This window comes from Diabrotica undecimpunctata, chromosome 1 (assembly GCF_040954645.1).
Source record: "Diabrotica undecimpunctata isolate CICGRU chromosome 1, icDiaUnde3, whole genome shotgun sequence".
In the NCBI taxonomy this organism is placed as follows: domain Eukaryota; kingdom Metazoa; phylum Arthropoda; class Insecta; order Coleoptera; family Chrysomelidae; genus Diabrotica; species Diabrotica undecimpunctata.
In genome coordinates, this window is record NC_092803.1 from 8,437,199 (window position 1) to 8,449,401 (window position 12,203).

General features: G+C 36.2%; 1 protein-coding gene and 1 pseudogene across 1 annotated transcript in view; one reads left to right on the plus strand and one right to left on the minus strand.

The window, feature by feature from the left end:
• Positions 1 to 12,203, plus strand: part of Sema2a (Semaphorin 2a) — a 1,119,544-nt gene that overhangs the window by 596,853 nt on the left and 510,488 nt on the right. The window lies entirely within an intron of this gene.
• On the minus strand, positions 3,001 to 4,507 carry LOC140444487 (obg-like ATPase 1; annotated as a pseudogene).

Genomic DNA, 12,203 nt, shown 5'->3' on the forward strand with positions numbered 1-12,203 from the left:
TTAAAAGTTTCCATAACGTACTTCGACTCATTTCTGGGTAATCCTTATCATCTCGAACTGAGACAAGAACTTTATCCAATGTTGGAAATTCTTGTCTAAAGAAGAATTCATGCACTTTCCGTCGAAGTCCTTCTTTAAAATGATATTCTATTTGAAATTTTGGTTTCCCTGGAGCATTACGTGGCATTTGAAAACTACCACATTTCTCTTCTTTAATAACTCTGTAAATCGTAGATTTCCCAACACCAAGTGTACTGCTAACTAACTCAACGGCCTCATCAACACTTTCACACAAACGTTTGTCTGTAAATGATTTAAAACAATTAAATATTAATGTTTTTTCATTAACTGTTAGAGGACCAATTTTTCGGCATTTACACGGCACTTCCAAATTTTCCATAACACTAGTATACACAATAAACTGCACCTTGCAACTGAAGTACCTACTTTTAGTGAACTGTTAAGAATTTTGAATACGCCACTTGGACCTTCCTATATACAAAATGGAAAAACCCACTATCACATTTTCTGTGGAATAAGTTTAGAAGGTAATTATCTAGTCAATTACTGTCGTAGATTCCTGGAATTAAAGAATTAAATGTTTGATTGTTGAAACCCTTACTTCGTGGAATGCACTCATTTCAGATAAAATAAAACGTTTTATTTTATCTAAAGAATTAAACTTTATTTTGCAAATAGGCAAAGAATTAAACTTTATTTTGCAAATAGATAAAATAAAACGTTTTATTTTATCTAAAGAATTAAACTTTATTTTGCAAATAGGTAGGTACTTATTAAACTTTTATTGGTTATATATATCCAATAAAATAAACATCTTACATTTCTTGCAAATTCATTAGTACCTGTTAACCTCCATCACTCCGACACTGGCAACCTTATTTAGGGATTAGTAACCCTCACAACTATTGTATTCTATTGTATATCCATCACAATTTTAACAGTTTATATTATACAACACAACTATACCCAAATACCAAATAAACTGTTTTTTATAGCAAATACCATATACTTAAGGAAGTTCGAGGAATCGTGGATGATGTTAACAAGGCGTTTCTCTGGTATTTTTCTTAAATTCAGAAATCAGTGTAAAGATGGCATAGCCACCGCTGGCCGGCGACTTTCCATCTCTCCGCATGCCTGCACTCCCACCAGCGGCTCACCACTACCATCTTTGGGTCTTTGAATACTGAGCAAAGGTCAACCGTTCTTTCCATTTCCCGCCAGCGATCGAATATTGATCGATCACTTCCGTTCCTTCTTCGTATCGAGAAGTAATCGATCGAACACCTCTAACCTAGACTGAGTATTTAGGTTTTCACCGGTTTTTGGATATTGACCATTTATGTAAAGGATAATAAATTTATTTAAATTGATATAAGGTTGAATGCTCGAATAAATGAACTTTAATCAAATGAAAGGCAGATATCGAGCACAGTTTTATTAATTAAATCTTGCCAAAGTACTTTCGCTCACTAGAGCATCTTCAGGGGCATTTCGTCAATTTTTGGCCTATCCAACAATCACAGAATGTCATAAACATAAAATTGTACATAACACTACACTACACTTATGGTCGACAACAGGAGAGAGAATCTGTGCTCGATATCTGCCTTTCATTTGAGTTCATTTATGTATTTATTTACTTTAAAATTTGACGACTTCATAATTATCCTACCAGCAAATAAAGAGGAATGCAACTATGATGGATAAAACTCAATATAAAACAAAATTAAAGTGGACCTTATACAAAATTAACAAAGGATCCAACAAAGTTTTTGGAAAACAGAATATATAAAACTTTATATAAATGTAAAACAGAATATATAAAAATTATTATTATCGAAATGCCTTATCGTAATCTTATTCAAAGTAAATCAATAAAAAATGTTTAAGTTAACGTATACACATACTTCGAGAAATCAATTCCAAAAACTCACACTATATTTACCAGGTGTTAACAATAAATCCTTAATAATTTCCCTCCAAGATCCTAGAACCTGATAAATAATAAATCCCACTAAGTTAGATGAAGTGAGTTCATTAAAATTTCGCCAGAGTGCTATAATCAACTAAAGCAAAACTTTCAGCGTAGAACAAACCGTCTCAAAGAACATATTTAAGAGCTATTTAAAGTAAAAGTTGGGGCTAAAGAGCGCTCCCCTTAGACGCCATCCTTGGCTGGAGGCTTCTGAGAATAAATTAAGAAAATTAAATACAATAACTCCAGCCACACATACGTTTCGTACGTGAAGCGGCAAATTTGGGCGGTTAGTGTAGTATAGCGGAAGACGAAGAAATGTTAAATAAATAAGAGAGAGGAATGATCGAGATGCAAGATATCTATCTATTCGTTCCTTTTCTGATAAGTAAGAGGTAAAATATGACAAGTAATACAAAAATTTATTATAAAATAAATAAATTCATTGAGAAGAATGATGCGCATACCTTGGGTGGATAGAGTTCGAAACGATGACGTCCTTAAGAGAGCCGGCGTGGAAAGAGAACTCTTTGAATTAATTAAAAAACGCAAGATTGGTTACCTTGGGCACATATTGAGAGGAGCAAAATATGAAGTACCACAGTTAATCCTACAAGGGAAGATCGAAGGTAGGAGAGGAGCCGGCCGCAAACAATTATCCTGGGTAAGGAATATTAAAGAATGGACAGGAATACACAATACAGGCGAGCTGTGTCACGCCACCAAGAATAGAATTCTAGTAATGAGATAGTCGCCTACGCACTTTGGTGTATGGCATATTAAGGAGAAGAAGTAAATTCAAAATATGTCCTTAAACAATTTTTGCTATATTTATGATATATCTATGCAACATTTAATTTAATGATGGCAATAATAAACAGCGTCATATAGCCAAAGCGTAAAGTTATTTTTCAACAACTACTGCTTGCATAGACAAAGATCATATTGATAATGATATTGTATAAAGAAACCATACCACAAACAGTAACGAAAAGTCTTAATCATTTCTTTATGGCCTGCAGACCTGCCCAAGCATTGAATTTAAAGAAAATTATATCACCATCCTCAACTACGTAACTTCTTCCCTGTTGACGGTACATATTTACCTGCAGCTTTGCATGCTGTCTGAGCCTTATTCCTTGAAATCCTGGAACTTCATAACTTCCGCCATGATGAATTCTTTTTCGAAGTTGTTATGGATGCAGGCTGCAGCCTAGTGCGCTTTAGTTGCTTCCTGAATGGTCCAAGTCTTTACTTTGTCAGCTCCAGCAGTGAAGAAATATTCTAACTGCGGACTTTGATTCAAATTGTGGACTTTGAGATGTGGTGCTGGAGAAGAATGCTACGCATACCTTGGACAGCTCATAGGACAAACGTTTTCATTCTAAACCAACTCGAGATTAAAAAAGGCTGTCCACAATATGTCTGCAATGTATTCTGCAATTTTTCGGTCACGTGGTTCGCAGAGGTGACGATAGAGGAGAGATTAATTGTTTCTGGAAACGTTCCAGGAAAAAGATCAAGAGGACGATCACCAACTAGATGGTATGACCAAATTAAGAATTCAGCTGGAAACTCATTCTGCGAAGCTCTCAAAGCAGCTGAAGATAGAGACCAATGCAGAAAAATGGTTAGGAATATTGGAAGAAATCACGATCCCCAGTAATGGGGAAACTGCAAGAGAGACACTGGTGGTACCTTTTTTCTCTAAGAAGGTCTTCCTCTGCACGAAATCTTCGTATTCTTCTACTAGTTTGTGTTCGAACAAACCAAAAAAGGATGTGATGAGAGAACCGGGATCGTTTTTGTCAACCCATTTGTTGATTTTAACTTTATTCTTGATGTAGTCGTTTTTAGAGAGGTTCACTACGTACATGACTAGTTTTGATGTTAAAAATATATATTTGCCAAATACTTCAATGTTTTGGCATCCCAATCTACAAATCTAATATGTTTCTTTTCGTCAACTAAGACTTCTTTTGTTTTAAATAGAGTGTCATATTCTGGTTTTAATTTCTTATCTCAACACCTACTAACGGTTTTCTCGAGTTTTTTCACATTTTTTATTAACTCTCTTCATCTTTCAATCTCAATTCTTCACAAATAATTTCCAGATCTCTCACAGAATCGACTTCTCCTTCAACGTGAATAACATCGTCAGCCTCGAAGGCTTTGCATAAGTGAAATATGGAATCGCAGGCACTGATGTGAGAAAGGAATGCGTTTCCAAGTCCCTAACCTTTTAGTTGACCTGCGATATCGACAATATTGAGAAAAGCTGACACTTTACTAACAGGTTTAAAGTATTCACAAAGAAAATCAAATCTCTCGTCTGGAACTGGTACCCTATTTTCATTTGGATCTTGCAGCTGCTGACCTCTTGGTCAATACATTGAAGAATCTAGATTTTCCCACGTTCGGTACTCCGACTATACCGACTTTTAAGTTGGTACTGACTCTTCCGATAAGAGGTTATCTTTCCCGCTCTTGCACTTTTTTGGGTTGCATACTACTGCATTTGAATATAAGGCTGTTAAATCAAAAATTTTTGGAAACACTGTTGTTAACTTGAAAATACTATTTTGTATTTTAAGAACGATTTCCGAAGTGGAAATTGAAACGTCAATGAACGTACTTTAACCTTTAATTGTGGCTTATTCCCATTTAAATAGTAATTACAAAAATTATATTTAAAAATAAGTACAAAGTTTAAACAAACACTAATTTTTTATCTTCTGGAGAAAGATGATTAAAAAAACAAAAACAAATTAAAACGTATATACCGGTATTATATTGTATGTAATTTTTGTCTTTGTAGTTATATTTTACTTGCGATATCATCTTTCCTATTCATTTGTTGAGCACTATCCTGGTTTTTCTTGCATCTATTCCCTGAATGTGGTCGAACATACATACTACTTCGTAAAATATGTTTTCCAATTATGCACGGGAAGCGGCCCCATCGTTATTCTACCTCTGGAGGTGTATCAAATATTTGGCTTAGGTTGGATTTATCCCCTGGGGATCTGGGGGGAGGGCTATAGGGTTACCAATTACACTCTTCGTGGCCTAATACAATTAGCTTCATTACGTCCTGCCAGCTCTTTTCCGATTACTTGAACAGAGAGAACCACTGTCGGCTAGCGCTGTTGACAACTTTACAAGAAAATCCTCAACATACGAATGATTTTTCTTTGTGTTTATGTATAAGTAATAAATAAAATAAATCTAAGAAATAATACAGACTGATAATATATATAGCGAAAATAAAATGAAGCTATTGTCTACACGCGAATAAAAAATTATATGACCAGTTATCACTAAAATGTATTTGGAATTGTAATTATCAAGCAAATTGTCAAGCAAAAAATTATCACTAATCTACAATAAGTACCACTCAAGTTGGAAAGAAACAAAAAGACTTAGAAAGAGAAAATACATACCAGCAGTTTTAATACTACTATGAGGTACACTTACTAACAAAAAAATAGTCACCATATAAATTTCCGATATTAAAAATTTCTTAAAAAGTTTATGCATTGTTTAATATTTCAATTTAAGTGATAATTGCGATCGTACGTAGGCAGTCCGATAAGGGCTTAGATAGACTCACCGCCCGATGATGCCACTATCTCACGTGAAATCTACTATCTTGTATTAGGTACCTTCTTGTATAAGATTACTACAAGGCTACTACCTACTAAGACTACTGTTAAAATTTCAGCCGAATCAGACTCGTAGTTTTATTTTGACAGCGTGTGAAAGCGGGTGTATCCGTGGATTTTAGAAAGATTGAAAAAGGGCAGAAAATTTGCACAGGGAAATTAAAGAGCGCTTGAATGCTGTGTACAGTGACTCTTTTCCTTCGATCGCAACCGTCAAAAATTTGTATAATGAGTTTCAACCTGGTCGTACGTCGGTGTTTGATGAACCACTCCTCGGTACCCCGAAAATGGCTACCACGAAGCATAACGAGACAAAAATCCAGGATCTTGTATTGGCAGACCGATGACTAAAATTTCGAGAGATAGCTGAGACAGTAGGAATGTCAAAAGACCGCGTATGTTATGTCCTGTATAAAATTTTGGGCATGGGAAAGTGCGATGGGTCGCATTTGCGCTCACCGGACAACAAGTGCAACTGTGAGACCACTTCAGATCAGTGTTTGACTATATTTAAGCGTAATCCGAAGAAGTTTCTACGTCGTTTCCTAACCGTTGACGAAACATGGAATAAGTAGTATACACCAGAGACCAAGGAACAGTGTAAATAGTGGATGACACCCGGTGAAAGAGCTCCGAAGAAGTGAAGACTCTCCTATCGGCCGGAAAGGTGATGACCACCATTTTCTGGGACTCATAAGTTCTGATCTACATCGATTTCCTGCAGAAGGGCAAAACGCTCACATGGCCCTACTCGAATTATTAGGCCGAAAAAAAAACGACCCGATTTGGCGAAGAAAATAGTGCTCTTCCACCATGACAACGCATCGGCTCATTCCTCCGCCTTCGTTATGGTTAAATTGGGCTACGAAATGTTGCTCCATCCACAGTGTTCTTCAGATTTGACCCCATGCGACTTATCTTTGTTTTCAAACTTGAAAAGAGCACTCGCCTGACAAAAATTTAAGTCGAATGAAGATGTCATCGTCGCCACGAAAGTCTACTCTGCTGATCTTGAGATAACGTATTTCTCAGGCTAGTTAAAGAAATTTGAGCATCGCTGGGTCAAGTGTTTCGAGCTGAAAGGAGCGTTTCCAAAATTCTTGTTTTTCTTTTTATTCCTCACAACACTCTACTTCTCATAAAAAATGGAATTTTCTTAACTTTAATGTTGATTATATACTTGGCAACGTCGAACGTGTTCATTGGATTTCCCTCCTCTTCGCAACCTCAATGGAAAGTTTCTGCAGATAAATTGGGAATTGAGTTTTTAAAAAGTATTTTTGATTTAGTAAATGACTCGAAATGAAAAGAAATTGCGAAGAACTTTGTAATTCGCGAAACAAAGGAAAATAATTGGCGCTGTTGTTAAACGGAACAACTGAGAGGGCTAAAATTTAATTACAGCTCACATTATGTGATACAGTAAACTTAAACGGGCAAACGTGAATTATTGTATGCACATAATATGCTGTTCAATAAGTTTTGCGGTTCAATAAGAGAGCTTAATTTTTTTTTATGGTGGTACACATATTTTTAGCATTTCATCCTTTTGGCTGAGCTGTTCTTACCATCGCATCTTTTAAAATTTTTAATATTTCTATAAGAAAAAGAAAAATATTATTAAAATTATATAGGGATATGTTACAGGTATAAATAGTGCAGACTGACTTATAGAATCTGTCAATAAATTACTATTTTGTTGTTTTTGTAACGATACGATCGTTAATAATCTAACATTTTCAACGATAGCAAACCGAATCCCTACAATAGCTACTAATTTGCCGCTGTTGGAATATGCAACCCACAATACTATCTCTTATATTTCATTTTATGAATTTCGAACATCGATATATCGATTGATAATATAATCCATTCCCTTGTCATTGGAGAGGAAGAAACCTAACCTTCTTGAAGGGAATTCGGGCCATTTTGGAACAGAACTTCCTAAAGAGAGGTTGTGGAGTTTAATTGCCGCGGGCAGAATCTTATGAGGGAAGAGAGTTAAGTTATTTTTGTTATTTTTTTTTTGGGGAATGGAATGAGTTTTTAGTTACAAGAAGTTACAAGAAGTTATTTAGTTTATGTGAAGTCGAAGTTATTTTATTTTATGAAAAATAAAACTTCCAAAAGATTCTGGTGAGTTACCACAATTTACATGTAAATTTACGAGTCCTAAATCATTTAAACTTTCTCACATTATTAAAAATATCCAAGGTCACTTAATGACAAATATATTCTAGTTTTTGTTACTAGAACAAAAATTATATTAAGGACAAGAACACAGAATAAAAAGTTTCTTTTTTGTTCTCTTGTAGCCCGCCGGCTCCAACCTCCAGAACTGGAATTATCATTTAATTTTTGATTTGGGGAAGAAGATTTTTTTAAATTTGGGTAGAAACTTGGATTTGGGGAAGAATTTTAGTTTTAATTTTTGGTTGGTCTGCCAGACCTTAAAAGCGGTTACAAGGAACATAGACAGTAGCTGATCTTAGAGCCCATCCACTATCTGGACATTATACAGGAGATTAGGGAACTCCCTTTCCAGCAATAAGGCTACTAAGGATATTTATTTTCTTTTTTAAATCTATTAGTAATTTAAATTTCAATTTTTTTTATAATATGTGTATTTTGGGGAATATATTTCAGTAATTATTTTAGTGTATGTAAATATAGGGTTGGTACATAAGTAGATTAAGATTATAATATAGTGTATAAAGCATTTCAGATTTTTATTTGTTTCCCATAATCGTTTATTTCAGTTAGTATATAACTATTATCCCCAAATTGGAGTGATTTTTAAAATTCACCCTGGCGCCCATCTCAAGATCATCTTAGGATTGATCTAACTATCTTAAGTTACTACAGGAAAGCAAACGTGCCGACGTAGTGTTTAAAGTAGCTTCATATTTTCTTTTGTATTGGTTACATTCCCTGTTGTTTAACAATTCTATTTAACCATAAATATTCTGATTCACTACACTTTATCTTCTTACATAATTTCTCATATTGGCTTCACCATTTCAGGCTTTTCCCTTTTTTAATTTGCAACATTTTGTCGAGTAGTTTTTTTCCACCATCGCTCGAACTAAAATCTACTGAGTAATTCATTAATATTAAAATCCGAATTCGCGATTATGGCAACAATATCCCGTAAACGAAATGCCATAATTTCACAATATATCCCTAAAATAACAAATATGTGTGCGCGGCCATTCATTACAGCTAATTATTTCGGCAGAATTGAATTATCAAGGTGCGTTATGTGTTTCGTACTAGAGTTGGGAGCAGTAGTTCGCTCTGAATCACAAGGACGTTAATAATGTTTTTCTAACAATATTGTTTTCGCCCATTTTACATTTAAAAAAATAGTGAAAACCTTGAATTATTCATGTCTGTCTGTCCGTACGTATATCTGTCCTTGAACACAATTCTCCGGTACAACTCCTCCGGTATTAAATCAGATGTAACCCAAGGATGGTATTAAAAGTGAGCAATCTGACGTCGGACTTCTAGTTCCAAAGTTGTAACTGGAAGTACTGGGAGTAAAGTCGCCAAAAATTAGAATTATTTTATTGGTTATGTCTGGTAGGTCCAAGTTACTTTAAGAACGCTGATATAGCATCACGTTTCGAATGATTTTAAGTGGTTATATAAGCCATCAGTGGTCGGAACGGTCGATAATTCCTAGAACTGGTTATTGAAAAACGTAATAGGTGACAAGGGAATATTGACACTTGGTGCTGTACTAGGAGCTCCTCGACGCAGGAAACCTCAACCGAAACGCGCGAGTGTACACTCAGTTCCGGTAAAGCCACACACAAACCTCACACACACTCTCAAACCCTCAATCAACCACTTACAAATTACACAATTCATATACACATAAATATACTCGCACACACACCACACAAAGATGCCAGGAACACTATCAAGAGCCCGAAAATAAAAAAAAAACCACCGAAACCACCAGACACAGAATCAGACACAGACACAGAAACACAATCCACAACATCACAAACATCACAAGTGTCTATCACTATAGATGGATATGAACCAAGGTCGGAACAGAAATGGGAGCAGGCTCTGACAGAACTCTGCCACCAAAATCCTGAAGTGGCCAGCAAACACATCACACCAATCATAGAAAACATACACAAAAAACAAAATCATCACTCACTCCCGAACAAATCAAACACATACTATACAAACACTTCCAAGACACACCAACCACACCTCACCTACATCTACACCTACTCCAACAGATACTACCCCAAAACAGACACAACACACACAAATACTACAGCACACTAATCACAAAAAAATTTTCTAGTCCAAGAAAATTTTACCGAGTCCTCAATAACCACAACTTCCTCGGAGATATCCCTTTCAACTTAGAACTGGAATCATCCGAAAACCAGGTCATCCTCTACACAACAGGTCCTATTCCCAACATAAGAGAATAGGAAGACGATCTGCAAGCTATCACAGATCACAGTCACATAACCGTACCCAAGCGCAAACCCACAGAATACATAGACACAAACAACACAACACCACAAATACCACCACATCAAAGAAAACACAAATAAACACGCATACAGAACAACACAATCCTTATCCCGTCCGCATCCAAAGCATCTACTCCTTATTACGATCCCCCTCCCGAAAATCCCCTCACCTACACACCCCTACAAACACAAAACACACTCTCACCAACACACACCTGAACAAACAACACTCACACAACCACAAACAGCCAACACACAACTGACAACACAAAACACACAACAATCACCACACACGATTCAAAATTATACAATCGAGGACATCCCCCCAGATATCTGTCTCAGAGACCATTCTATCGACTCATCAATGACAACATCCTAATCCCTCACTTAGACTCAATTAAAGTCTTCCCAACCCAAAGGTCAGCTTCCGTGCGAACTATCGAACCTCTAGACCTATCGAACCAAAACTACGACAAATCACCGGAGATAACACTATCTCCATAAATTCAGCATTCAAATCCGCAACCCGTTCCAAATTATCCACAAATCTTTCATCTAGCCATTGCCAGCGTGGATAAAAAATTATCCCAAATATTCATCGAGAATAACTTATCCAAAAATAAATTTCCATTCACTAAAATAGTTACCATAATTGGCCGCTACACAAACCAACCCACCTCTTTTTCACGAACTCAGAAACTAAATTCTCGAACGGTATCAAGACCGAAGGAGAACAACTGAATTGCGAGGTCCCAAGATCAAGCAATTCCGTTCCGGTTCGACTGAAATACTGTTCGAAATGTTGCAAAAGTGGATATATCAGAAACGAATCCACAGAAAAATCATTTATCTGTCCATTTTGTGGACAACAACGCAGGTCTTCTGCATGCCCTAAGATAGCTGACCCAAAATGTCCCTTCTGTAATGGAGGACACGCGGCATTTTCACAAAAATGTCCACACCGAAGAATACAACCCAAAAATACCAAACAAACAAAACCTGTACACACTCCCAAACAAATCCCATCATACGACCTATCCTTGGACATGAAATTCCTAATTCACTTCACGTCCATGAGCTGTTTTAATGTCTTTCCTGAAAAGATGAGTGACATTATCCGTTATCTTAACCAAATGTCCAACACATTGTATTGGTACGCCATATCAACCTCCTGCTACAATAACTCTATAAACCAAACCTTCACTCAACTCCGCACATAAATACACAACACAACACACACACATTCATTATTCATATATACACTTATCATTTACCCACACACACACTTTACCGCCACCAAGCTCACAATCATAAACATATAAACACCAAAAGAAACAAGCCAACAACACATAACCAATAACTATACAATTCGCACATCCACAACACCAAACATCAAACAGTGAGCATCCCGTACACTCCTTAAGAGTCGAACTCAAAATCACAAGGACGGGGGGAGATTGGTTTTCTGTGGTTTTCCAATCTCATTGCACAACGATACCTGATCCTAGGTGAGGACACAGCCACAGCTATCCTCCACGAATTTAAATCAAACAAAACAAAAGGCCAATAATCTGAAAATTACCGTTTTTCCCAATGGAACTTGTACTTAGTAGTGGGCTTGGTCCAACCGGCGCACAAAAAGGTAGCCAAAACCTCCACTTTGTCTCGGAGAGCGACAAAATGAGACTCACGTTTATCCAACAAAAATACCACCCTTAAAGAGGCACCATAGCCTAAACAAGGTTAAAACGTTAGAACAACAACAGAAAAACATGACCTCTATCCTTTCTCTTCTACCTGTCGTTTGGTAGAAGTCTTTAGAATTCATAATATCCGAGATACGACTTTTCAAAGTTCACCACCATCGATGTATAAATTTAATAATGTCCGGAATGTCGAAGTAAATAACAAACAAGTTTTCTACTTTACTCTAATTTTATTGTAAACCAACTCGTTTTTTATTCACCGGTAAATATAAACATTCTGAATTCCTAGATCAACATTGAGTGCAGCAGGTGCCTAGACAAAAAC